This window comes from Microcebus murinus, chromosome X (assembly GCF_040939455.1).
Source record: "Microcebus murinus isolate Inina chromosome X, M.murinus_Inina_mat1.0, whole genome shotgun sequence".
NCBI classification, from domain to species: Eukaryota; Metazoa; Chordata; class Mammalia; order Primates; family Cheirogaleidae; genus Microcebus; species Microcebus murinus.
Window position 1 is genome coordinate 67777330 of NC_134136.1, and position 26163 is coordinate 67803492.

The 26163-nt window shown below is 39.5% G+C and overlaps 1 long non-coding RNA gene and 2 pseudogenes across 1 annotated transcript; all 3 read right to left on the reverse strand.

Moving 5' to 3' along the window:
- LOC105863093 (lathosterol oxidase pseudogene) overlaps window positions 1–6022 on the reverse strand; it is a 73621-nt pseudogene extending 67599 nt beyond the window's left edge.
- Window positions 6023–9672: 3650 nt separating this feature from the next.
- Window positions 9673–12267, reverse strand: LOC105863099 (pinin pseudogene; annotated as a pseudogene).
- Window positions 12268–21870: 9603 nt separating this feature from the next.
- LOC142865955 (uncharacterized) lies at window positions 21871–25910 on the reverse strand. Its single transcript, XR_012916045.1, has 3 exons — window positions 25680–25910; window positions 25457–25543; window positions 21871–22070 (listed from the first exon to the last, which is right to left on the reverse strand). It is a non-coding gene; the product is annotated as an uncharacterized LOC142865955 (long non-coding RNA).
- Between the last annotated feature and the right edge of the window lie 253 nt (window positions 25911–26163).

Genomic DNA, 26163 nt, shown 5'->3' on the forward strand with positions numbered 1-26163 from the left:
GCTTCTTTCTTATTACAGCTCTTAGAAGGGCCTCTTTAGTTGATATTTTGTTCAGTCTGATGACTGCATGTCATGATGTCTTCCTGTTTGCATTGAATCTCCCAGGGGTCCTCTGAGCTTCTTTAACTTGTATATCGAGATTTTGAGCAAGGCCTGGGAAATTTTCCTCCATTATATCTTAAAAAGCGTGTCCAGCCCTTGAGTGTTGTCTTCTTCCCCTTCTGCTAACCCTATGACCCTCATGTTAGGTTTTTTCACATAATTCCACAGCTCTTGTAGGCTTTGCTCTTTTCTCTTGTATCTCTGCTCTATCTCTGTGAATGATTTATTTAATTGGAAGGTGTTATCTTCAATCTCTGAGATTCTTTCTTCTGTTTGATCTACCCTGTTCTTGAGACTTTCCACAGTATTTTGTAATTCCCTGAGTTGATTCTTCTTCTCCAGGACTTCGGTTAAAGTTTTCTTCACTGTGTCAATCTCTTTAGTGAACCTTTGTTCCATATCCTGGAGGTTTTTTGTGGTTTCTTTGTGTTGGTTATTGAGTGGTTGTTGCAGCTCGGTGAGTGTTCTTATGATCCACATACGAAATTCCTCTTCTGTCAGATTGGTTGCCTGATTTGGGTTGGTGTCCATTTCTAGGGGGCTGGTTCTCCTCTTTGGGGGTGTGTTTTTCATTTGGTTCTTCATATTTCCTGAGTTCTTTCGCTGATTTCTTCCCATGTCGATCCATTGTTGTTTCTTTCCTTTAGGTTTTTGTTTGGGTATTCACACACCTTGTTTATTTTCTGAGCTGTTAGGTGGTGTCTGTCGGTGTGATTCGACCACTCCCTGTTTATAGAGTCAGTGGGTGCCGTGAAAAGGCTGTACAGGATGCTGTCCCTGTCAGTAGGTGGCGCTTGCTTGGAGGAACAGGCTATGCTGTTGATTTTGTGTTCTGTTATCAGCTCTTGTTCTGGGGGAGCTTCGTTGTGTAAGCCTGCCCTCAGGCACCACCAATTCAATTATCAGAGGTCAAAGTTCTGTTCTCTGCTTCCAGAAAAAGCTGTCAGGGTGGGGCTGGAATGGTCCCGCTCAGCCAGAAAGTCTTTGTGTGGGGGTGGGGCTGTCTGAGACTATCTAGATTTTCAAGCATCATTTATTGAATAGGGATTATTTTCCCCAGTGTATGTTTTTGTTTTCTCTGTTGAAGATCAAATGGAATGGTGAGGATGCTTTTATATCTGGGTTCTCTGTTCTGATCCATTGGTCTATGTCTCTGTTCTTGCATCAGTGCAATGCTGTTTTGGTTACTATGGCTTTGTACTATAGCTTGAAGTCTGGTAAAGTGATGCCTTCTAATTTGTTCTTTTTGTTTTAAGATTGCCTTGGCTATTCAGGGTCTTTTCTGGTTCTATACAAAGTATACGATTATTTTTTCTAGATCTGCACTTTAATGGGGATTGCACTAAATCTGCATATCACTTTGGGTAGTATACATATTTTAACAATGTTGATTCTACTGAGCCATAAGCCTGATATGTTGGTCTGTAGTTTTCTTTATTTGTTGTGTCCTTTCCTGGCTTTGGTGTAAGGCAATATTGGCTTCATAGAATGTGTAGGGGAGGATTCCTTCCTTCCTGATGCTATGAAATAATTCCTGCAGTAAAGGCACCAATTCTTCTTTTAAGGTCTGGTAAAATTCAGCTGTGAAATCACCTGGTCTAGGAATTTTTGTTGGGAAATATTTTATTGCTGCTTCAATTCCATTACTTAATATTTGTCTGTTCAGGAATTCTCTTTCTTCACGATTAGGCCTAGGGAGGTTTCGTGTTTTCAAGAATTTGTCCATTTCCTCAACATTTTCAAGTTTATGTGCATAGGGATTTTTATAGTATTCAGAGATGATATTTTGTATTTCTGTGGTATCAGTTGTAATATCTCTTTTTTCATTTCTGATTGAGCTTATTAGTGTCCTTTCTTTTCTCTTTCTGGTTAATCTAGTGAGAGGCCTATTTTGTTTATCTTTCAAAGAACTAACTTTTCATTTCATTAATCTTCTGTATAATTCCTTTGTTATCGATTTCATTTAGTTCTGCTCTGACTTTATTTCTTTTCTTCTTCTAGGTTTGGGATTGGTTTTCCCTTCCTTTTCTAATTACTTGAGATGATTCATTAGATTGCTGATTTGTGATCTTTATGCCTTTTGGATGTAGGCATTTAAGGTTATAAATTTTCTTCTTAGAACTGTTTTTGCTGAATCCCACAGATTTTGATAACTTGTTTTCCCTCTATCATTTAGTTTGAAGAATCTTTTGATTTTCATCTTAATTTCCCCCTGGACCCAATAATCTTTGAGCAGTAGGTTGTTTAATTTCTGTGACTTTGTGTAGGCTTGAGTGTTTTGGTTAGAATTGATTTCTACTTTTATTCCACTGTGGTCTGAGAATATACATGGTGTAATCTCTATTTTTTTTAATTTGTTGAGACATGTTTTGTGGCCTAGAATGTGATCAATTTAGAGAATGTTCCATGAGCTGATGAGAAGAATATATATTCAGTAGTTTTGGTGTAGAATATTTTGTAAATGTCTGTTAGGCCCATTTGTTCTACAGTCCTATTTAAGTCCATATTTACTTATTTATTTTTTGTTTGGAGGATCTGTCATGATCTATCAGTGGGGTATTTAAAGCCCTGGCTATTATGATGCTGGTATTTATCATTTTGTTTAGAACAAGCAGTGTTTGCTTTACATATCTGGGCACACCTGAGTTAGGTACATAAATATTTAGGATTGTTATGTCTTCTTGTTGAATTGTTCCCTTCACTATTATATAATGACTCTCTTTATCTTTCTTAACTTTTGTTGATTTATTGTCTATTTTATTTCATATGAGAATGGCTATACTAGCTTTCTTTTGGTTTCCTTTTACATGGAATATTGTTTTTCATTCCTTCACCCTGAGTTTGAATTAGTTATTGTGGGTTAGATGTGTTTCCTGGAGACAACAGATACTTGGTTTGTATTTTTTTATTTATTCAGTCATCTTAGTCTCTTGAGTGGGACATTCTAGTCTTTCACATTTATTGAAAGAATTGAAAAGCAAGGTGAATTTTTGTTCATCTTGTTAAGTAGAACTTTATTTCTTTGCTTTGTCTCTTGAGTCATTGTGGTATCTGGGTTCTGACCTTTAGCTTTTGGGTGATTTTACACTCGTAGGTGTCCATCTCATTGATCCTTGTGTAATGCAGTTCTGAGTACTTTCTGCAGGGCAGATTTGGTTTTGACAAACTCTCTCAGTTCTTGTTTGTCTTAGAAAGTCTTTAATTCTCCCTCATATAAGAAACTTAGTTTTGGAGGATACAAAATTTTAGGCTGGCCGTTATTCTGTTTGAGAAGACTTAGAATGAGGTCCCAATATTGTTTGGCTTGTAAGGTATTGGTTGAGAAGTCTGCAGTTAGTCTGTTGGTTTTTATTTTGTAAATTACCTGTTGCTTTAATCTTATAGCTCATAGGAGTGCCTCTTTCATGTTTACCTTTGCCAGTTCAATGACTGTGTGTCGTCGTGATTGCCTCCTTGCAGTGAATCTCCCAGGAGTCCTTTGAGCATCTTGTACCTGGATACCTAGATTTCTAACAAGGCCTGGGAAATTTTCTCAATTATTTCCTCAAATAAGTTTTCCAACCCTTGTGTAATTTTTCTTCACCCTCAGGAATGCATATTATTCTTATGTTAGGCCTCTTTACATGATCCCATATTTCTTATAGGCTTTGTTTGTTCCTCTGATTTGTCTTTTCTTTCTCCTTGACTTGTTTAACTCAAAGGTGTTGTCTTCAAGCTCTGAGATTCTTTCTTTTGCCAGATCTATCCTATTCTTAAGGCTCTCCACTGTGTTTTATATTTCCTTTTTTGAATTTTTTATTTCTAGAAGTTTGTTTGATTTTTTAATATAATTTCCTTAGTGAATTTTTCATTTATTTCCTGCATTGTTTTTGTGGTTTCTTTGTGTTGGGCTTCTATTTTTTGTGGTATTTCATTCAGCATCCTAACAATTCATATTTGAAATTCTTCATCTGTCATTTTTATCTTGTCACTGTGGTTGGTATCCATTGGTAAGGAGTTTTCTTTTTGGGGTGTTCTTTTGCTCTGATTTTTTATGTTTCTGGAGTTCTTTTGTTGGTTCCTTCTCTTTTGGCCTCTTGGTCTAGACCTGGGTACACTAGGCCTGGCTTATGGGCCTAGCTTACAGGCCTGTCTCCAGGTCCCTAAAGATTGTTTCCTGAGCATGCCAGGGATAGGGGTGCTGGTCTTAAGTCACCTATGGTGTATTCTAGCAGGTTTCCTGGGTTACCTGTGACCTGCTGTCTTCACCTCTTTCCAACAATGTGTGATCATTTAGGTCCCCCAGCTTAATCTCAGAAGTGGTAAGTGGTATTGTGATTGTGAGTCAGCTGTTCCCTGTTTGCTTCGGTTGGAAGGCTCTATGCTTAGTTATGAGATTGTTCCCCCATCATTGATTGAAATTTGCCTAGAAGAGCCAGATGCCAAGATGGTATTATGTGCTTGTAGTGAGCTCTTATCTCCCAGGTAGGCTACACAAATGTCCCCAAGATTTAGGAGGGACTTTGTAGCTCCCAGGTGGTTGCTTGATCTCTACTGCCCCTGAAGTGTGGGGAGGAGCAAGACAAATTGTGGTTGGATTTTGAGAACCTGAGAGGCTTGCAAAGCCTCCATGGAGCTCAGAGGTTGCTTATACAGTCGCTAGGGGGAGTTGCTGGTATCAAGTTCAGGGCAATCTCTCCATGCCAGGAAGGCTATTCCTGAGGGAGTGGTCTAATTACTTGAGTGCTAAGGCCCTGGAATAGGCTTTTTCCACCCTTGTTCACTAGTGCAATTTCTCTGTGGGGCAAGTGCCCCCCTATTCACTCCCTGAAACTCCACAGCAATCTCAAATCAGAACAGTCCACATGGGTTTTCTTACTGCCCAAGACCTGCCCTGGAGCTACCCTTTAGTCTGTGTGTCTGATGCACTAGCGTGCATCTCTGTGGGGTGCTGGCAGGGAGGGGATCCCCAATTGTGAATGCCTGTTGCACCAGATACCTCAAAGAGAAGAGTTAGGCCTCTCTGTCTGCAGGGGCCTCTGACATTGCTATGCCCCTCCCAGGGAGAAGCAGCCACTTGTGAGTTTCTTGGCTCAAGCTGCACTCCCTATTGTAATGAGTGAGGGAAGGGGTTCCTGCTCCCATTCAGCCAGTTTGCCTGGGGCATTTGATTGTCATGGGACCCAGGGGCTAGGCTAATTCACTCTGAGACCTGCACCCCTATCCAATATGGTGGTTCTCCACTGGAGTTGGAGGATGGGCATGCTTACAGATCCCCATTCCCCAGTCCCCCTCCATACTCTCCTTTTGGATATGTCCATGAGGGCTTCTTTGCCATCGAAGTCCAGAACTGAGGTCTCTCCCCTGCATCTCCCTGCTTTGCTCTCATGTCCAGGGGGCACCAGGTGCAGCCCTCCTGTCTAAGCTGCCAGTACACAATCCCATGAAATAGCGGTGGCTAGGAAGCTTGCAAATTGCGGTGGCCCCACTCTGTGGCAGGCTCTGCTGGGAATGTGCACCCACCATAAAGCAGTAGCTTTTCTTGTGCTTTTTTTGGTTCAGAGTATTCTTGCGGTTGCAATAGGGAAGAAGAGGCTGGGGCTACCTGTTGTCCTGAGTTAAAATCACCCTCTCTGATACCATGATTAGAGGAGGTGCAGAGGAGGAAGTGTCTAGGTGTAAGAAAGGCGGCACTCTGGTTTCTCTTGGCACTCTCCCATGTAGTGTCCCTTTTTAGCACCTGAATTCTTGGTGTTTACTGATTTATCCTACCATTCCCATTCAGCCATCATCCCTGGGCTTGTGGAGGGTAGAAGCACCTCCAATATGTCCCGTGTCCCACTTTTTACCCAAGGCACATAGGTAAGGGAGGAGAAGCCACCCTTACCCTTTTACCAGGCTCTAAGACTCTCTGGATTTGGTCCACACTGCTGTCTTTCATCTCTATGTTCTTATTCTCAGCTTCACCATTTTTCTTGGTTGGGTCCCTGGACTTCTCTGTTATTTATCCCTGTAATCCACACCTGGGCTGTAACCACTCTTGGTTCTTCTCAGTCAAATACACTACATTTCAGGAAGACCCAACAAACTATGTCTCTAGTCGGTCATCTTGGCTGCTCCCACCCTTCATTGTTTTTGATGAGAATTCAACTGTTATTCACATTGAATTTATCTTTTACATGATGAGGTTTCTTTTTAAATGTTTTAATGCTTTTAACTCTTCAATTATGGATTTTTTAGGTGTGGATCTCTGTGTTAATCCCTCTTAGAGATTGTTGAGATTTTTGGACATCTAGATTAATGTTTTTCATCAATATTGAAAATTTCGGGCATTATTTCTTTATATATTTTCTTCCTATTTCTCTTTTCCTTCTGAGATTCTCTTTATGCCTATTTTGGTATGCTTGATAGTGATTAGTCTCTAAGGTTCTGTTGTTTTTTCTCCATTCTTCTTATTTCTGTTTTTCAGATTTGATAATCTCTATTGATCTACCTTTATATTTGCTGATTCTTTCTTCTGAATGTCAAATCTGCTGTTGAATACCTCTAGTAAATTACTTTAGTTATTGTATTTTGCAACTTGGTTCTTTTAAAAATGTCTATCTCTTTATCGATATTTTTATTTTTTATTTATTTTTATTTTTTTATTTTTTCATATTATGGGGGTACAAATATTGTTAGGGTTACATATATTGCCCCTGCCATTCCTCCCCACAACGCCCCGCCCCCCCACCGTACCAAAACATCAAGCATGTCCTACTCTCAGGAGGTGCGCATTGTACCTATTTTGTAAGTGTAAATTCTTCCCCTCCTCCCCCTTCCCATTTGCCCACCACCTGATAAAAGTTTGTTTGTTTGTCTGTTTGTTTTTTCCCTTTTTTTGACCTTTGGTTTACATTGTATATCTTAGCCTTTCCTTTGGAAGGTTTAGATGTATTCCCTCTCCCCCCTCCACTATGCTCACCACAACCCTAAGATGTGTATCTCCCCCCCCTAAACCCTAGTGGGCACTATCCCCATTTGAGCATCATAGTTTTAATCAGTCAGTACCAATTTGATGGCCAGTAGATGTGGAGCCTGTTTTCTTGATCTTGTGTCACCTCACTTTGAATAATGGGTTTAAGCTTAATGCAGGATAGCATAAATGGTGCTAATTCACTGTCATTTATTAGAATTGAATAGTATTCCATTGTGAGCATATACCAAATTTTAGTTATCCACTCGTGAATTGACAGACACTTGGGTTGTTTCCATGATCTTGCAATAGTGAATTGTGCTGCCATAAACATTCGGGTGCAGATGTCTTTATAGTAGAATGTCTTATGCTCTTTCGGGTAGATGCCCAACAATGCTATTGCTGGGTCAAATGGTATTTCTATATCTAGTTTATTGATATTTTTAATCTGATAAGCAATTATCATATTTTCATTAATTCTTTAAACAGTGCTTCTTTTTAATTATTTATAAAATATTTATAATAGTGGTTTTGAAGCTTTGTCGAACTTCTCACCCCATAGAGACACTTTCTATGGACTGCTTTTATTCCTGTTTATGGAAAACTCTTATTTATTTATTTTCTATGTTCTGTAAGATTTTGTTGAAAACTAGACATTTTAGAATAAGATATTATAGCAAATCTGAATTCTCATCCCACCTCCCTTGGAAAATGTTGATTTCTCTTATTTCTATTTTTTTGGTTTATTTAGTAACTTGCTTGAACCAATTATTTAAGAGATTGTCTTCTTTGCAATGTTTCTACTCCACTCCTTTTCTAAATTCTTGTTTTACAATCATTTTAGGCCTGGCTTTCTAGTAGCTATTACTGGATCAATATGCACCATAGTCAGCCAGTGATTATTCAGAAGTTTTACTTAAATAACTTGAGCCAGTAAACCTTCCACCCTTGCAAATAGATCTATGGGGATTGCTTTCAAAGTGCAGAAAATTCACAAGTCTACCCCAGCTTTTACTTTCTGCTGGGTCTTTTCCTGTCTTCTCTGCATATGTGCAAGGCCTTAGATTCAAAAAGGTCTATCAGTAGGTCTTTGGGATCTTCTCTCATCTCTTCTGAGTGCAAGCAGTCTTATATAGGTGTTCAGCCTTCCAGAACACCAGAGATATCTGGTAGCTTAGTTTATCAATGCCCACTATGGCTGTCTTGCTTCCCTGTTAAATTTCTGGCTGTTGTATTGCTTGCCCCAAGCAATATTGTAGCCTCAAGCAGCTGTGATATTGGCCTTCTCTGATTTTTTGACACTATGAACTATTATTTTGACAATGCTCTTGGGTTTGGTGCTTTTTATCAATCTTCTCCAAATCATGTTAGTATCCTCTGGCAGTAGAGCTGCTGCTTTTCATATTTTGTCCTGCTCTGGTAGAATTACGGTGATGTATAATGGGGGAAGGGGATAGGAGGTCAACACCAAAGAACTTCTCTGTTCTTACCAATGTTCAGTAATTTTTCTTCTGTAAATCCTTTTCAATCTGTGGTATGCCTCTGGTCAATTGATAGAGTCATAAAATAGCTATTTTTGTCAATTGTGTTCAGTTTTATTGTTGCCTTTGGGGAGAGGGTTTGCTGAGTTTCTCACTTTATCATTACCATGTTCCTGCTTTCCTCCTGCAGCCCCTTTATTCCTTCCTCTACCATATGCTAGGACAAATAAAGTATTTCCTCCTTAGTGAACATTGGCCATGGATTTTTCCAGGTTTCCAAGATACTCCCAGTACCATATGTGCCTAAACTCATGAGATTCGCACTAGGATGTTAAATCCCATGTCTTAAGAAAGTCCTCCCTTATGAATTAACTCTTTTTTTTTTTTGAAAGAAATGCACATTTATTTCTACAAAAGCAATGTATGATACAGAATTAGAAGGGAACAGACTTAAAGATTTGCCTATTAAAATATACAGATTCTTACTGAAGAGTATAGGATATTTAAAAAAGATGACAAGGGATGTTAATCTTTTTTTATTATTATTATTTTTACATATTTTGGAACCTCACATAATTTTGATAAATAACTCTTACAAAATTATGCAAAAAGTACAAGAATGTCTGGTAAACAAACAGTCTGTATTTTCCAAAAGATTTTTTACAACATGCAATTCTTAAGGCAGCATCCTCCTTACAAGGAAAAGTAATCCTTTTACTCATCAAGAAATCTTCTGCTGCAAAGAATAGGCTAAGAAAGCCTGACTTCTTCCATTAACGCCTTTTGTCTTTCCTGTCTGATTTTCGGTCTCTTTCACTTCTTGAAGATCTTTTTTTTTTTTTTTTTTTTTTTTTTTTTTTTTTTTTGAGACAGAGTCTCACTTTGTTGTCCAGGCTAGAGTGAGTGCCGTGGCGTCAGCCTAGCTCACAGCAACGTCAAACTCCTGGGCTTGAGTGATCCTTCTGCCTCAGCCTCCCGAGTAGCTGGGACTACAGGCATGCGCCACCATGCCCGGCTAATTTTTTATATATATATCAGTTAGGCCAATTAATTTCTTTCTATTTATAGTAGAGACGGGGTCTCGCTCTTGCTCAGGCTGGTTTTGAACTCCTGACCTTGAGCAATCCGCCCGCCTCGGCCTCCCAAGAGCTAGGATTACAGGCGTGAGCCACAGCGCCCGGCACTTCTTGAAGATCTTTTGCCTGATCGACTACTCTCTGATATAGACCTCTTTCTGTCGGACCGAGAATTCTTATCCTTTGATCCTTTTGTATCTCTACTACTACCACCTTTTGAAGATTTGTGACTTCTTTCTAGTCCTGAAGTATCCCTTCTCTTCCGATCCACGCTCCTTCTGTGCTTTCTATCTCTATTATGTCCCCGGCCCCTGCTCCAACTTCTACTCTCACTACTACTACTAGTGCTGCTGCTACTGTCTCTGCTGCTGCTGCCACTTGTACTGGAACTACTACTGGAAGTACTTCGACTGCTACTACTGCCACTACTGGAACTGCTTCCACTGCTACTACTGGTAGAACTGCTACTAGAACTACTACTGCTACTGCTTCGACTTCTACTCTTGCTTGTTTTATTTCTAGCTCGACCTCTACTTCTGCTCCTAGTTTTGGTTTTGCTCTTGCTCTCTGCATGTACTGTCAAGACCGACTCTACTGGCATTTCAGTGAGTTTTACAGACTCTACAGGAAACTCCTTCCTCTCAGGTAGTAAATGCCCTTGCTCCTGAATCACCTGGGGTGGTGGCTGTAAAACAGCTAATGGCAAAGTCTCAGGCTGAGAGGGAAGCTGGGATTGGAGTACTGGCTGGGACTGGGACTGAGATGGAGGATGGGACTGAGATTGAGATTGAGATTGGGGCTGGGGCTGAGACTGAGACTGAGGCTGAGGCTGAGGTTGAGGCTGAAGTTGAGGTTGTGGCAAGAGCTGAGGCTGAGCCAGAGGCTCAGGTTGGGGTTCAGATTCTTTTTCTTCTTTTTCCTCAGACTCCTTTTCCATGTCTAGAGCACTAACATTGTCTTTCCCAGGAGACAGAGATTTACATTCTTTATCTTTCTCAATTTCAAATTCCATCTCTGGCTCTAATTCTTTGCTAGTTTCATTTTCTTAAGGTTCTATACTTTCAACTTGATTAGTTTCCATCGTCTCCTGTTCAACAATTACGTTTTGGACATTCCCAACCATCTCTAATACATCCATAACTTCTTCAGGCTGACTATCCTGGTGCTTCTCACTTTCCCTGACCTCAGTTTCCTCCTCCATCTTAAACTCCATTTCCTGTTTTTGTTCCTCCTCCTCCTGTTCTTTCTCTGCATCACTATGAACAATACCTACTTCCTTTTCCTCTTCCTCTCCTGCTTCCTCTATTTCTACATCATTGTGCTGATTACCTGTCTCCTCCAACTCTTCCTCTCGCTGAGCCACCTTACCCTCTTCTTGCTCCGCCTTCTGTTCTTCATTACGCACCACCTGATGCTCTTTTTCCTTCATTGATTGTCTTCTAGGCCTAGCCTCCATTTTATTTATTTGTTCTGCAAATTAGAGGCGTCTACCTTCAAATAAAGCATTCATTTTTTTTTTTTTTTTTTTTTTTGAGACAGAGTCTCGCTTTGTTGCCCAGGGTAGAGTGAGTGCCGTGGCGTCAGCCTAGCTCACAGCAACCTCACACTCCTGGGCTCCAGTGATCCTGCTGCCTCAGCCTCCCGAGTAGCTGGGACTACAGGCATGCGCCACCATGCCCGGCTAATTTTATATATATATATATATATATATCAGTTGGCCAATTAATTTCTTTCTATTTATAGTAGAGACGGGGTCTCGCTCTTGCTCAGGCTGGTTTTGAACTCCTGACCTTGAGCAATCCGCCCGCCTCGGCCTCCCAAGAGCTAGGATTACAGGCGTGAGCCACAGCGCCCGGCCAGCATTCATTTTTCTCTGTGACTCTTCTATTAGTTTTTGGGTAGCAGGACACATCCTTCCAGGAATATAGAACAAATGGGGCTTAGTCTTAGTTCTTATATATTTAATTATCTTGGCATTATGCTCATTCCATTCTTCTTGCAGCTGTGCAAGCTCAACTTTCTGTTCTAAAAGCCGCAGTTCTGTCTGTTTAGCACGCCTCTCTTCAAACAGCTCTCTCCTCTCATTTTCAACCTGCTTTCTCTCTTCTTCTGCCTGAACTTCAAGTTTTTGCTCAATTTCCTGGCGCCTCTTTTGCCTTTCATTAGCGACAGTAGATTCTTGTTTAAATTTTTGAAGAGTACCCATCAACAAGCCAAATATTCGCCGGTTCCTTTGCTTTCCCTTTTCATCCATATTTTGATCCTGGATAAGGTCTCTACGTGTGCGTTCTTTGGAGGTAGCTACAACTGAAGACTGCAACGCTGGCTTTTTAACATCATCATCCTCTGGGTCGCTTTCTTGGCGTGATTCTCTTCTTGTCCGACGCTCCCCGCCCAGCCTACTGACTGCCCCTTCAAGGTCTCTCTGTTTGGCTGGGGGTCCTCCTCCACTATCTGAGAATCCACGCCTCAGCAATAAACTACCACATCCTCTACCTCCTCCAGGACCAGAAAGGGCCAGCAATCTGGCTTGGATGGGCCTCACGTCATTCGGATCTCGCCCGGTGAGCTTGCGAATATTCTCATTCACGTTCTTTAGGCTCTCTTTGGCCTTTTCTAGCTGCTCCTGCAAAGTTCTCACTGCGACCACCATCTTCTCCGTGAGGCAGGCTTCGAGACTGCTCCTGAATTAACTCTTGATTATACAGTCTTACATTTCAGCTCCCTGGAACAAACAGTCTCAAAATACAATCCCAGGAATACTCTCATAAATCCCCTAGATCCTGCAGATACATGCAGGCTAAATTTTTATAGTTATTTTAGTATTTAGTCACTTTCTTCATTTATTAGGCCTAGCACATCATTATCTGGGTTATGCTGGGATTTAACCTTAGTTATTGGTCTGGTAGTTGGGAGAGGAAGTGAAGGCAGCTCCTTAATGGGGCATCTGTTTTCTCCTAAGGGAGAAGCCTATGCAGCACCTTCTAAGTACAGCAGATGCACTTGTACTTACTAGACACAATGGGCTACCTTTGCAATCCCAGGGTGTTCAAGGTATGTTGGAGAGGGGGACAGGGGCTGCAGAGCCAATATCTTCTGGTACTTCATTTAGACATTCCCACTGCATAGTTCAGTGTCCCAGGTTTCCTTCCTTAGTATCCTAGCTTTTGCATAGCTGATCTTGCCTGGGATGAGCATTCAAATATCTCTTACTCAACAACTTCAACAATTGGGTCTTTAGTTGTGTTTGCTCTTCACTGCAGGAGATAAGAGCCTCTTTGTGAGCTACCACCAGCCATTCTCACACTTAGATATTAACTGCTGGGCCAGAGCAGTGGCTCATACCTGTAATCCTAGCACTCTGGGAGGCCGAGGCAGGTGGATGGTTTGAGCTCAGGAGTTCAAGACCAGCCTGAGCAAGAGCGAGACCCCATCTCTAATAAAAATAGAAAGAAATTAGCTGGACAACTGAAAATACATAGAAAAAATTAGCCGAGCATGGTGGTGCATGCCTGTAGTCCCAGCTACTCAGGAGGCTGAGACAGTAGGATTGCTTGAGCCCAGAAGTTTGAGGTTGCTGTGAGCTAGGCTGACGCCACGGCACTCTAGCCTGGGTAACAGAGTGAGACTCTGTCTCAATAATAATAATAAAAAAAGTTACTAACTGCTTATTAGAGGCCCACAATTTCTCATTATCCCTCTTCAAGATATTAGTTTAACTTATCAGTAACCAACCAACTCTTCTCATTTTTTAGGCATTATTATCATACCTCACAAATGCTTGAACCATCACACCTACAGCAACATTCCCCTTCATTAGGACATTACCTGGGTCAGCACTGGGGAAATGTTTAGCAATTGAACCACCATCTTGTGCCAGAGACTATCCATGTTCCATTTACCAACCAGGATGGTGTCTTCTCTCTCCACACACAGTGAGTGAGTCAGTCCAAAATCCCCATCTTACTGCTTGTTTTTTTCTCAGACAACTCTTGGTATCATTTGTGCTGTTTCAGGTCCCCAAGAAGCAACACACCCCCAAAGAGGAGCACCAGCCCCCTAGAAGCCCCCAAGAAGCAAATGGCAAGATGGGATTAGACATGCAAGAGAGTTATTAGGAAGAATGACTATAAAGGAAAATGTGAAGATTGCCAGAGGAAGCTGGCAGAGCTGTAAGATCATGATGCAAGTTGACCCTTGTGAAGGAGTAAGAGAAGGAAAGAAGGTTGGGTGGAAGAATCTCAGACTCAGTGCAACTCTAAGGAAGTTAGGCAAGGCAAATGTTGGTGGGGTGGGATCTTTGAACCAAAGCTGTGTCAGAGGAGTCCTGCATCTCCCAGGCATTGACCTACGTTAGTACTCTGTCTTGTTCAGTTACTGCCTAGGAGCAGCTGATGTAAAGAGTGACTTCTGACAACTACAGTGATATATTTCAGAGAACAGCAGTGTGTCAGTAAAATACAGTCTCTGTAGTTTGAGTTCTGAGTGGCACAGAAAAAAGAGGAGATTGCATGGCTTCCACAAGTATTCTTTATTTTTATTTCTTTAATAAATTTTCCAAATTTGTATTTTCACTTACTTTTTTCTTTCTAATATTGATCTTCCTTGTTTATTTTATAACCAATATTTAGACAAAATATTATTGAGCTACTAATTGTTGAGAAGTAAAAATGAAAACAGAAAGGGTAAGAAAAAAGTAAGGAAGGATAAAAGTGTTAACAATGGGGAATGGGAGGATCAAGATGGCGGACGAGAAACACCGCCAGACAGAGTGTCTCTGCAGAAAAAACAGATTCTAGCAGAAATTAGAAAAAAGAAGCAAGAAGGCGAGCATACAGCAGACGAGGGCCGGAAGGAGGGTTACCTGAGACCCTGGGAGACTCCACCGGAGGAGGCTACGGAGGAGAACTGGAAGCTGAGACAGCCAGAGCAGCCCGGACCAGCGGGAAGGGTAGGTGGATAAATCACCTTTTCCTTCCCCTGCATTTGGGACTGCTGGTGGGCTCCCCAGCGGGTGGAGACCTGCGGACACCAGCCCAGAGATGGCCACCGCCAGCTAGCTGTGAGCCTGTAGCGGACACGGCACCAGACTCCCAAATCCCTCGGGGCACCTTCGTGTGCACAGATTCGAGCCGCGCGGCAGGCGCCATATTGCCTCCTCCTCCCCTCCGCCAACCCAACCCGCAGCTGCCCAGAGAGACAATACAGCCACCAGCCAGAGGCGCCTCCAGGGAACGGGACCTTCCCTTTTGGGACCCTACAGCTGACTAAGGGGAACTCAGACTGTGAGCTCCCTACCCGCCAGCCCTCCCAGGTGCTGCTGGCACGGTGATCCAAGGAGAACGGTGCAGACCCTGAGGCTGAGAGACATAGACCCAGCTTGGGCTCCCTGTGGGTGAATTGGGACCGGAACTCCTCTCCCTGGTGGGGATACAGTTTGAACTCTGGGACCCAGATGTCGGACCTGTAGACCAGATCCCGTGCACCAAGGTCTAGCATTGCCCGGGGCACAGAAGGGATATTTGTGAACAGCCTGCGGAGGTGTGTGTGCCTCCAGGGGCAGATCAGTGTCCTAGAGGGCAACCCTCCCCCCAAAGGGAGGCCTTGCGCCCAGCCCAGGTGGCGTTCCGGTGTAGGGAACCTCCCCGCTGGCATCACAGTCCGGGGAGGCGTGGTGGCATGTGGTCTGGCCTGCTGGCAGAGGCCTAGGAGTAGCTGCGGAGTTGGGGAGGGTGGAAAGAAGCGAGGCCCGCTCCAGACTGTGGGTCTCAGACAGCCCCACCCCCACACAAAGACTTTCTGGCTGAGCGGGACCATTCCAGCCCCACCCTGACAGCTTTTCCTGGAAGCAGAGAACAGAACTTTGATCCCTGCTAATTGCATTGGTGGTGCCTGAGGGCAAGCTTACCCAACTCAGCTCTGCCCAAAACAAGACCAGATAACAGGACACAAAATCAACAGCATAGCCTGTTCCTCCAAGCAAGCGCCACCTACTGACAGGGACAGCATCCTGTACAGCCTTTTCACGGCACCCACTGACACATTATACAGGGAGTGGTCGAATCTCACCCACAGACACCACCTAACAGCTCAGAAACTAAACAAGGCGTGTGAATACCCAAACAAAAACCTAAAGGAAAGAAACAACAACTGATCGACATGGGAAGAAATCACCGAAGGAACTCAGGAAATATGAAGAACCAAATGGAAAACACACCCCCAAAGAGGAGAACCAGCCCCCTAGAAACAGACACCAACCCAAATCAGGCAACCAAAATGACAGAAGAGGAATTTCAAATGTGGATCATAAGAACACTCACCGAGCTGCAACAACAACTCAATAACCTACACAAAGAAACCACAAAAAACCTCCAGGATCTGGAAAAAGAAACAGACACAATGAAGAAAAGTTTAACCGAACTCCAAGAAATGAAGAATCAATTCAAGGAACTACAAAATACAGTGGAAAGTCTAAAGAACAGGGTAGATCAAACAGAAGAAAGAATCTCAGAGATTGAAGATAACACCTTCCAATTAAATAAATCAGTCACAGAGATAGAGCAGAGAAACAAGAGAAAAGAGCAAAGCCTACAAGAGATATGGGATTATGTGAAGAAACCTAATGTGAGGGTCATAGGTTTACCAGAAGGGGAAGAGGACAACACCCCAGGGTTGGACAAGCTATTTGAAGATATAATAGAGGAAAATTTCCCAAGCCTTGCTCAAAATCTTGATATAAAAGTTCAAGAAGCTCAGAGGACCCCTGGGATATTCAATGCAAACAGGAAGACATCATGATATGCAGTCATCAGACTGACCAAAATATCAACTAAAAGGACCTTCTAAGAGCTGTAAGACAAAAGAAGCAAGTGACATACAAGGGAAAGCCAATTCAAATAACACCACACTTCTCTAATGAGACTTTACAAGCAAGCAGAGACTGGGGCCCCATTCTCACTCTTCTGAAACAAAACAATGCCCAGCCTAGAATCTTCTTCCCTGCAAAACTAAGCTTCATATATGAAGGAGAAATAAAGACATTCTCAGACAAGCAAAGGCTCAGAGAATTCACCAAGACAAGACCAGCCCTACAAGAAGTACTCAAAACAGTGTTATGCACAGAACACCATAATAAAAACTCACGATTATAAAAACAATCAAAACCCAAAGATTAAAGGCCAGATAATACAATGGCTCAAGACAGAAATCAAAGCAACAACATCCAACCCAACAGAATGAACTGTAATCTACCATACCTATCAGTTCTCTCAATAAATGTGAATGGCTTAAACTCTCCACTCAAGAGACATAGGCTGGCTGAATGGATAAGAAAATACAGGCCAAGTATATGCTGTCTTCAGGAAACACATCTAACCTGCAAGGATGCATTTAGACTAAAAGTAAAAGGGTGGAGATCAGTATTCCAGGGAAGTGGAAGCCAAAAGAAGGCTGGCGTGGCAGTTCTAATTTCAGATGATTTAGTTTTTAAACCAACAAAAGTAGTGAAAGACAAAGAGGGTCATTATATAATGGTGAAGGGCACACTTCAACAAGAAGAGATAACAATTTTAAATATATATGCACCCAACTTAGGTGCACCCAGTTTCATAAAGCAAACCTTACTTGATCTAAGCAAATGGATTAATAGCAACTCCATAATCACCGGAGATTTCAACACCCCACTGACGGCACAAGACAGATCCTCCAAACAGAAAATTAATAAAGAAATAATGGACTTAAACAAAACCTTGGAACAACTGGGTCTGACTGACATCTACAGGACATTCTACCCACAATCCACTGAATATACGTTCTTCTCATCAGCTCATGGGACATTCTCTAAGATTGACCATATCCTAGGACACAAAGTAAATCTCAAGAAATTTAAAAAAATAGAAATCATAACATGTATCTTCTCAGATCACAGTGGAATAAAAGTAAAAATCAACCCTAACAGAAACACACAATTCTACACAAAAACGTGGAAATTAAACAACCTCCTACTAAATGATTACTTCATAAATGAAGAAAACAAGATGGAAATAAAAATATTCTATACTCCTACACTGCTTGTGGGACTGCAAATTAGTTCAACCTCTGTGGAAAGCAATGTGGAGATACCTTAAAGCGATACAAGTGAATCTACCATTTGATCCAGCAATCCCATTGCTGGGCATCTACCCAAAAGATCCAATGACACTCCACAAAAAGGACACCTGCACTCGAATGTTTATAGCAGCACAATTCATAACTGCAAGGCTATGGAAACAGCCCAAGTGCCCATAAATCCAAGAATGGATTAATAAAATATGGTATATGTATACCATGGAGTACTATTCAGCTCTAAGAAACAATGGTGATATAGCACATCTTATATTTTCCTGGTTAGAACTGGAACCCATACTATTAAGTGAAGTTTCCCAAGAATGGAAAAACAAGCACCACATATACTCACCAGCAAATTGGTATTAACTGAACAGCACCTAAGTGGTCACATAGGTACTGCAGTAATATGGTATTGGGCAGGGGGGAGGGGGGCGGGTATATACATATATAATGAGTGAGATGTGCACCATCTGGGGAATGGTCATGCTGGAGACTCAGACTTGTGGGGGGAGGGGGGAAATGGGCATTTATTGAAACCTTAAAATCTGTACCCCCATAATATGCTGAAATAAAAAAAAATAAAAAAAATAAAGAGAAAACAAACAAACAAACAAAAAAAGATTAATCCAAAAAACTGTGTTAACAATGGAATTTTGAGGAAATGATTTGCTCCTATTGTCTAAAAAGGATTTTGAAAATTGAATTTTAAACTTGATTTCCTGCATTTCTCAAAATTTATAAAGAATGTCTTTCACCTGTGCTAAAATAATATTTAAAAATATTTTTTGTATAGGATATGACAATAGCCATCTACTTGAGTTAACATCCATTATCTCTTTGTCTCTTGGGTCCTTTGTCCCTCCTTTTGAATGCTTCTATGTGTATACCTTGAATTGTCAAAGAGGTAACCTATATATGCCTTAGTTAATGTGTTTTAAAAGGGCACTTTACCATCTAAATGTTTTTGCTTTAGATTTTCTGAGACAGGTATCCTGAAATTTTAGAACTTTTACAAAAACAGGTTTGTATGATCATATGTATTGTACTCTTATTACTATTATATACAGAATACTTTTTATCACAGGCATGTCTCTAAAATAGGAAACTTTCATTGGGGATGAATGTTTTTACTAACATTCCTTGATGTTGTTTGCACAAGGATGCACTTAAGTGGGCTTGGTTCATGTTTCTATATCAGATTGAGGCAGTTGGCATGCGTGGAAGAGGTACCACCTGTGCTCTAACAGCAAGAAGAGCACCACCATAGATATGTACATTTATGGGAAATGTTTTATCTAAGAAAATAGTTTTTTCACAGAACTGTTTTAGATACTTGGAATTTCCCTGAAAATTGAAATAAGCAACCAAATAAGTTGTTTGTCCCTCAGTATAACTTGATGAAAACTGCTCTATTTCTGCAGATATTGCTTGAATATTAATCTTCATTTATCTTTGACTGCACTCACTCCCATTTAGCTTTCATATAACCTAAGATTTAACAAATTAAAGTGGTAAATTTTCTGCCTGAGAGAAAGAACATTTCTAGTAGTTTCTCAGTTTCTATGGAACTGAGAAATAAATAAAACAATAAAAGTGTTACAGTTGCTATAAATTGAATAAAAGGGTAAGAGATAATATAATGTGGATATAGCTAGGAGGATAATATAATGTGGATAGCTAGGAGGACATTTTTGTCCTAGCTATCTTCTTCCACAACTAATAATGATATTTGAACATATTGATGCAGCCAATTAAGTTGAGGTCTCTTTTCAAACTGTGCCAGACAACTAGACATATTAATAAATATGAATATATCCATAAATGTGACTGGGAACTATGCCTTAATCATGTAACCATTTTATTGGAAAAACATAAAACCATTTGTGTCTCTTGTGAGTGGATGTTAGTGGGAGAGAAAGACAGAAATTGACCTTTAAACCATTATAGCTAATTATTAAATTTCTATATAAATTTTGGTAAGAAAAGAGTGGCTCTAATGATTCCAAAGAGTGGACTATCCAACAGCTGTTTCTCTTTGATGTGGAAATGGATAATAAAAATTTTTTACTTTTTCCTTACATACTGACTTCCTTAATTCTATTTGACTTCTGTAATGAAAAGTAATTTTTGACTTAGCTTATTTGTGTTTTAAGAGTAATGGATGAGAGGTGAGAGTCACTGCAGAAGCATACTGGTTGGTGGGAAGAATTTTACCTATATTAAACTTTGTTAAAGATATTCAAGAAATTGGGTAAGACAGATATGAAAACTATGAGACATTACTTCAGCTCATTATTTGAACATTATTTGAACATTAAATAATCAGGGGGATATTCTTTCTATTTAAATTTTAGAGAATTACTTTAGAAACTTTATGTTTGTGTTGATATTTGTATGCACTAATAAAATACACAAAAACTGTATCTTTGAATAAATGGAATCAATGTAGGTCTAGTTAACCCAGATATCTAAATAACCAAACTAGATAACCTCAAAACAAGCATTCTGGTTACTTTTTCTCAGTAGTGAGTTTCCTTTGATCTTTGTTTTCCATCTCATTTTGCCCATATTTGCTTATTGCAAAGTGATCCTAAAATGGCTACCTGAAAAAATAAATAGACTTACATAGGAATATGCTCTCTATTTCTAGTTAATTGTAGAACAAATAAGATTGTACTTCTTCAAACGTTTCATGATGTTATACATTTGAATCTGGAGTACAGTGATCATATGTGGGTTCTATTTGGAGTCTATCTCTTCCTGCTAGTAATATGATGATACTTTGTGGCTCACTTTGTCTGATACTAATGTCAACTTGATAATACCCTCAAAAGTAATTGAGCTTGACCACAAGCTTAATGTATGCAAAAATATGATCTATATGCCAAAAATAATATTATCACAGAGTAGGCTGATAAGAATATAGAGAAAAAAGAGGTGGTTGTCTTTCTTTGCTCTGCACTGTTAAAACTTCAGCTGGAATAGTATGTTTGTTTCATGGCACTGAATTTTTGGGATGTTGTGAAGATAGCTAATATCTTGAACAGTGGCTTTCAAAACTTTCTTGATCAAATACGTTTTATATCATAACCCATTAGTTATGTTTGCGTGTGGAAGTGTGTAATGGAAAAGTTTCACAAAACCTTTATTACATGTGATGTACTACAATATTTTCTATTCTACTAAGTTGAATTATATTCTGATTTATTTTTTAAAAAATAATATCATGATCCAACTCAGGAACACATCCCCACATTTTGAAAAATACTGATAAGAAACATTTGACTATAATAATTTAGTAGTTGTTATTATTCGTTGACATTAAATAAGAACTTAGTTAATGTGCAATTGCTAACTTAATGGATAATGTGTGCTGTTTAGTATACATAGTCGTTCAATGGGGATATGTTCTGCAAAATGCATCATCAGGTGATTTTGTCATTGTGCAAACATCATAGAGTGTATTCACACAAACCTATATGGTATAGCCCACTGCACACCTAGGTGATATAGTATAGCCAATTGCTCCTAGGCTACAAACCTATACAGCATGTTATGGTACTATAGGCAGTTGTAACACAATGGTAAGTATTTGTGTATCTAAACATAGAAAAAGTACAGTAAAAATATTGTATTATAATCTTATGGGACCACCTTTGTATATGCAGTCCACCATTGACTGAAAAGTCATTATATGGTATATGATTGTACTTATGTGTCGCAAAAAATTATAGTCATTCTATCTTTCAGGGAAATGTGATGACTGGCTACACATGCAATTATAATTACTTGAGCAAGAGCTGGTCTATGTGGAATCACTGCTTAAAAATAAAAAGAAAAATTGTCATGATAATTTTATTTTAACTTTGTCTGTCAGAAGCATATTTGTTAATCATATGGTTATTCCCATAGGGGAATAGAAGAGAAAATCAGATAAACCTAAAGAAATAAGAAATAGGACTTTAAATTAATATAAAAGAACTGAGACCAGATTGCACAGTCTTGTATAAGTAAATAAAAATCCAATTCCCATTGCATGCCTGGGTCTCTTATTTGGTATGCATCTTGTCTCTAGTCAAAGCATCTCTCTCTTGCATTGTAGAGAATTTGAATTCCTAATTCAGTATAATGATATTTGCAATCTATTTGGTTAAAAGAAGAGTGGCCATGCTTTTCTGATTAAAGATGCATTTATTGTCTCAATTTGTATGGCACTGTAATGAAAAGGAATCATAGGACAATTTTAAATTAAATTTCATAAATCCATATTCCCAATATTCCATTTGATGTATCTTTTAGGTATACCATATGCTATATCATCATCCTTCTGGGTTTTAATTTCTGAGATAACACTTCTGTTTTTCACTATACCTGGAATAAAACAATAAAAATGTTACAGTTGCTATAAATTGAATAAAAGGGTAAGAGATAATATAACTATATTCCTCATTAATTCCTTAAATGTGACAATTTGAGTTGACTGTCCCTAACCCCACCCTTTGGCTTCCCTCTCTTTCTGTCCCTTCATTGGCACAAGATGAGGTGGCTTAGCCCACTAGAGCTGAAAAAGGCCCTGAGGTTCATGCCATCAATAGAAAGAGAGAATGGAATGATAAAAATAACATGGGTTATAAAAACAAAATATAGCAAAATGTTCAATTTAATATATAAATGATAAGTTTGTTTCAATTTTTCTGCATATCTAAAAATTTGCACAAAAATGTTAGGAAAAAATGTGGTTCAGATAAGATTAGGATGGAGAGTTGACAATGAAATGGCAACGTGGAGATAATTAGAGATGTTGGCAAGGTAAGTTTGGGTGGAGTGACGAGGATATGAGCCTGGGTAGGATGTATTCAAGAGAAAAGAGGAGGAAAGGAACAAGAGACAAAAAGTTTAGCAGCTTTTTTTGTGGGGCAGGAAATTTACCATAAATGGAGCAGTAGCTAAAAAGGGCTGAAGGAACAAGAGAGGAGAAATAACAGCATGCTTGTGTGCCAATGTCAATGATCCAGTAGAGAGGTAAAAACATAATGATATAGGAAAGGAAAAGAATTAAAAGAGGGATGTCCTTGAGTTCGTGTTGGTGGATAGAATTGTGTGCACAGGTGGAAAGTTTGGCCTGAACATGTATAATTCATCTATAACAACAGGAGAAAAGGTAGAGAATATATGCAGATGCAGGTACAAGGGGGTATAGTGGTGGGAGCTTGTGGAAGTTCCCTTTTTACCACTTGTATTTTCTCAGTGAAAGAGGAAACAAGATCATCATCTGAGAGTGAAGCTGTGAGAAACTATGTTAGGGATTTGAGAAGAGAAGAAAATATATGAGATAATCTTCTTGGAAAATAGTAGAGTATATGGACTAGGAAAATGGAATAGTATATGTTTTAGAAAAAAATCCTAAAAGTTGTATTGCTAGGTAAAAAACAGCATGCACATTCTTTTCTTTTGATATTGACAATTTATGTCTATAAAAGTTATACCCATTCATACTCCTACAAATAATATATTAACTTATATGTTTCCCCATTCCTGTTACAGCATAGTGTATTATCAAACATTCTGACATTTTTCAACATGATAGCTGAGAACCAGTATTTTGGTGTACTTTAAAATTGTATATCTCTTATTATGCATGAGGTAAGCATGTTTTCATATGATTAATAGTCAAAGGTTACAGGAAAAAATGGGATTTTTCTGGGGAACTATTTCTCAATCTGATGAGGCAAACAATTCTTTCTGTCTTCATGACTAATCCTACATTGGTACCCCGGGGCCCAGGATCACAGAAACCTGGGGGTAGGAAGTTCTTAGAAGTCTATAAACTCTAAGAGGAATTTATAGATTTTGTTCAGGCTCTTAAGAAACAAGTTAGTGTTAGAATAAGAACCATAACCCAGAACTTCTGATACCCTGGCCAGGACTCAAGGTTTACATTTGGTGCATGGGGAAAACAAACATTTTGGTGCAGGCAAGTGATGAAACATTCATACTTGAGCTTTATAAAGATGGACAAAGCTTTTATGACCATGCTTTTATGATGAATGAGGATAGGTGAGGAGCAGTGGCTTGCTCATAGCAGGCATTTAGTGAATATACAAAAAAAGAAAGAAAAAGGATCCTGTCAAGAAGGGAGAGAGCTGCAAGAGACAACGGTGGCCTTCTGGCTCAAAGAACTCTGAATCAAATGGCCTTATATGGTTCCAGGAGACAAAGCCAAGACAGAAGAAAAGATGCCAGAAGTGCTGCTCACAAGACTGCTGTGTAAGATCACAATTTGTGTGCTGTACTGGTGGGTACCAGGAAGGCATAGAATTGAGCATGCATTCTGTTTGCTATGCCATAAGCCCATAGGGCTGTGTAACCCACAAAAATTTCTCTTTCTAATATATTTCACAAGAGCAGATGTTTTAATAACTTGTTAACTGAAAGAGGTGTCCCTTTCCAATCCATCTGTCCAGAGAGGTCACCTTTCTTTAATTTGCACAAAGGTGCTGTGTAAGCTAGTGTTCATCACATTGGTGGTGCTTTCTGGAGTTATGTAGTACAATGTCACTGGCAACAGCTGTGATTCCCCACCCACCCACCCTCCCAGGTCCTGGACTTCCTGTCATGTTACAGGAGGAATTATATGGAATGGCTGGAGGTAGGGACCCAGTTAGAAGGCTGCGGAAGGAGATCAGAGGGTAGAGACATGTTAGAGATAGATTTAGGGAGACAAGGAAATGAATTCATATTATATATACAAAGAGCTCCTAAAATGTAGTTTTCATATAGATAAAATGTTAAATATTAATAAATGTAATGTAATGTATTCCAATATTCAACAGAATAATTTGCCTGTATTTGCAAAATTCTTAGGGATTATTCACACTGAATGCTTGTCATCAGTAATATGGAACATTAAGAATAGATTCCATTTGGTTTCTGGTCTACTCTTGCTATAGCACACCTTGGGAAGCCTCTTCCTGGGTTGAGGACCTGGAGGGAATCTTGTTTTTTCATCAAAAGTTCCAAAAGCCAGTGTCAGAAAGGGACCAAGAATAACAGTAATTAAATGTTATATTGTATAGATTTCAGTCTCTTTGTAAGAAATTGATCATTTTTGCATACCACATATCCCCAACAATGATTTACTTCTTGACTTTACAAATTGTCAAGTGTTGATTTCTGTCTTTTGAGATAAACAGAATTTGAACTAGCTTTCAAACAAAAAAGCAGTGAGCATGGTGACACATGCCTGTAGTCTAAGCTACTTGGGAAGCTAAGGTGGGAAAATCTCTTGAGACCAGGAGTTTAAGTCCAGGCCGGGCAACATAGCGAGACCCCATTTCTGACAAAAGAAACAAAGAAAAGCAAAGCAAAACAGAAGACAAATAACTTTATAGAAAGCTGTACACTTGTAAATTGCCTATCTGGACTAATAGTCTTTACCACCAAAACACGTGCATCAAATTATAATTAAAGTCATATAGCCATGTTCATATGATCTGGTTGGGATTGTGTTTTTTGTGTGTGTTAACCAAAAATAAATGAAAGAGAAGAAAGCAGCAATCTCTAAAGAGAATTTTCAGCCTACAGGCATGAAAGATTATCTGAAGAAATGCTCATCCAATCATTGTATTTTATGTACAGTGCTGGTAACCAATACACTGGCAAAGACAGAATCACATACCATACAAAAGAAGACCTAGTCTACATTATCTTTTGAAATAACAGTAATCTCACTGAATGTGAAGAATGCATTGATTTACCTGAGTATTTTGAAGAATATCCATTATTTTGATGTGCTCTGTCTTTTTCATTTTGTCCGGATTGTGCTCCATTAAATTTTATGGGTGCTGAAAAATATTTGTGAGAATTTGTTATCTGGATAACATGTAGCAGTGAAATATAAAGTACTCTAGATACTTTTGTTTCCCTAATGGTTAATGTTATTTTTTAAGTCTGTTAGTTGTCCCATTAATTTTCACTTACCTGAATAAGCCAAGTGTAAATGAAGTTGGCATTCTACTAAAAATACAAAAATAAGAAAATACAAGAAGACTGGAATTTTGTTCATCGTTGAAATATGTTTAAGTTTTGTCACATGGACAAAAGGAAAAGTTTAACTGTAATCTGGTTATCTGCTCTTTCTCTATCCTTTTAACTAAGATACTCTTCTTCAGGATTCCGAAGTGGCACCACCAATATGAAGTCAGCATACATCACCATAATGGTATTATGTCATAGAACCAAGCCAGCCAATAGGAAAACATAAGAGAATGAGGGGGGAGGCCTAGAGGGTTGCTTAGAGGTTGTGCTGAGCCTGTGAACACAGGGGTGAAATATTAAGTCCCTGCCCTTAGGAAGATTCTGGTTCAGTAACAGAAGTAGACACCTAATTTAGAGGGACACACACATCACATGAAGGAAAGAAGCTTTGTCAAATATATCTTCCCCACTTAGGTACTTATGGTCC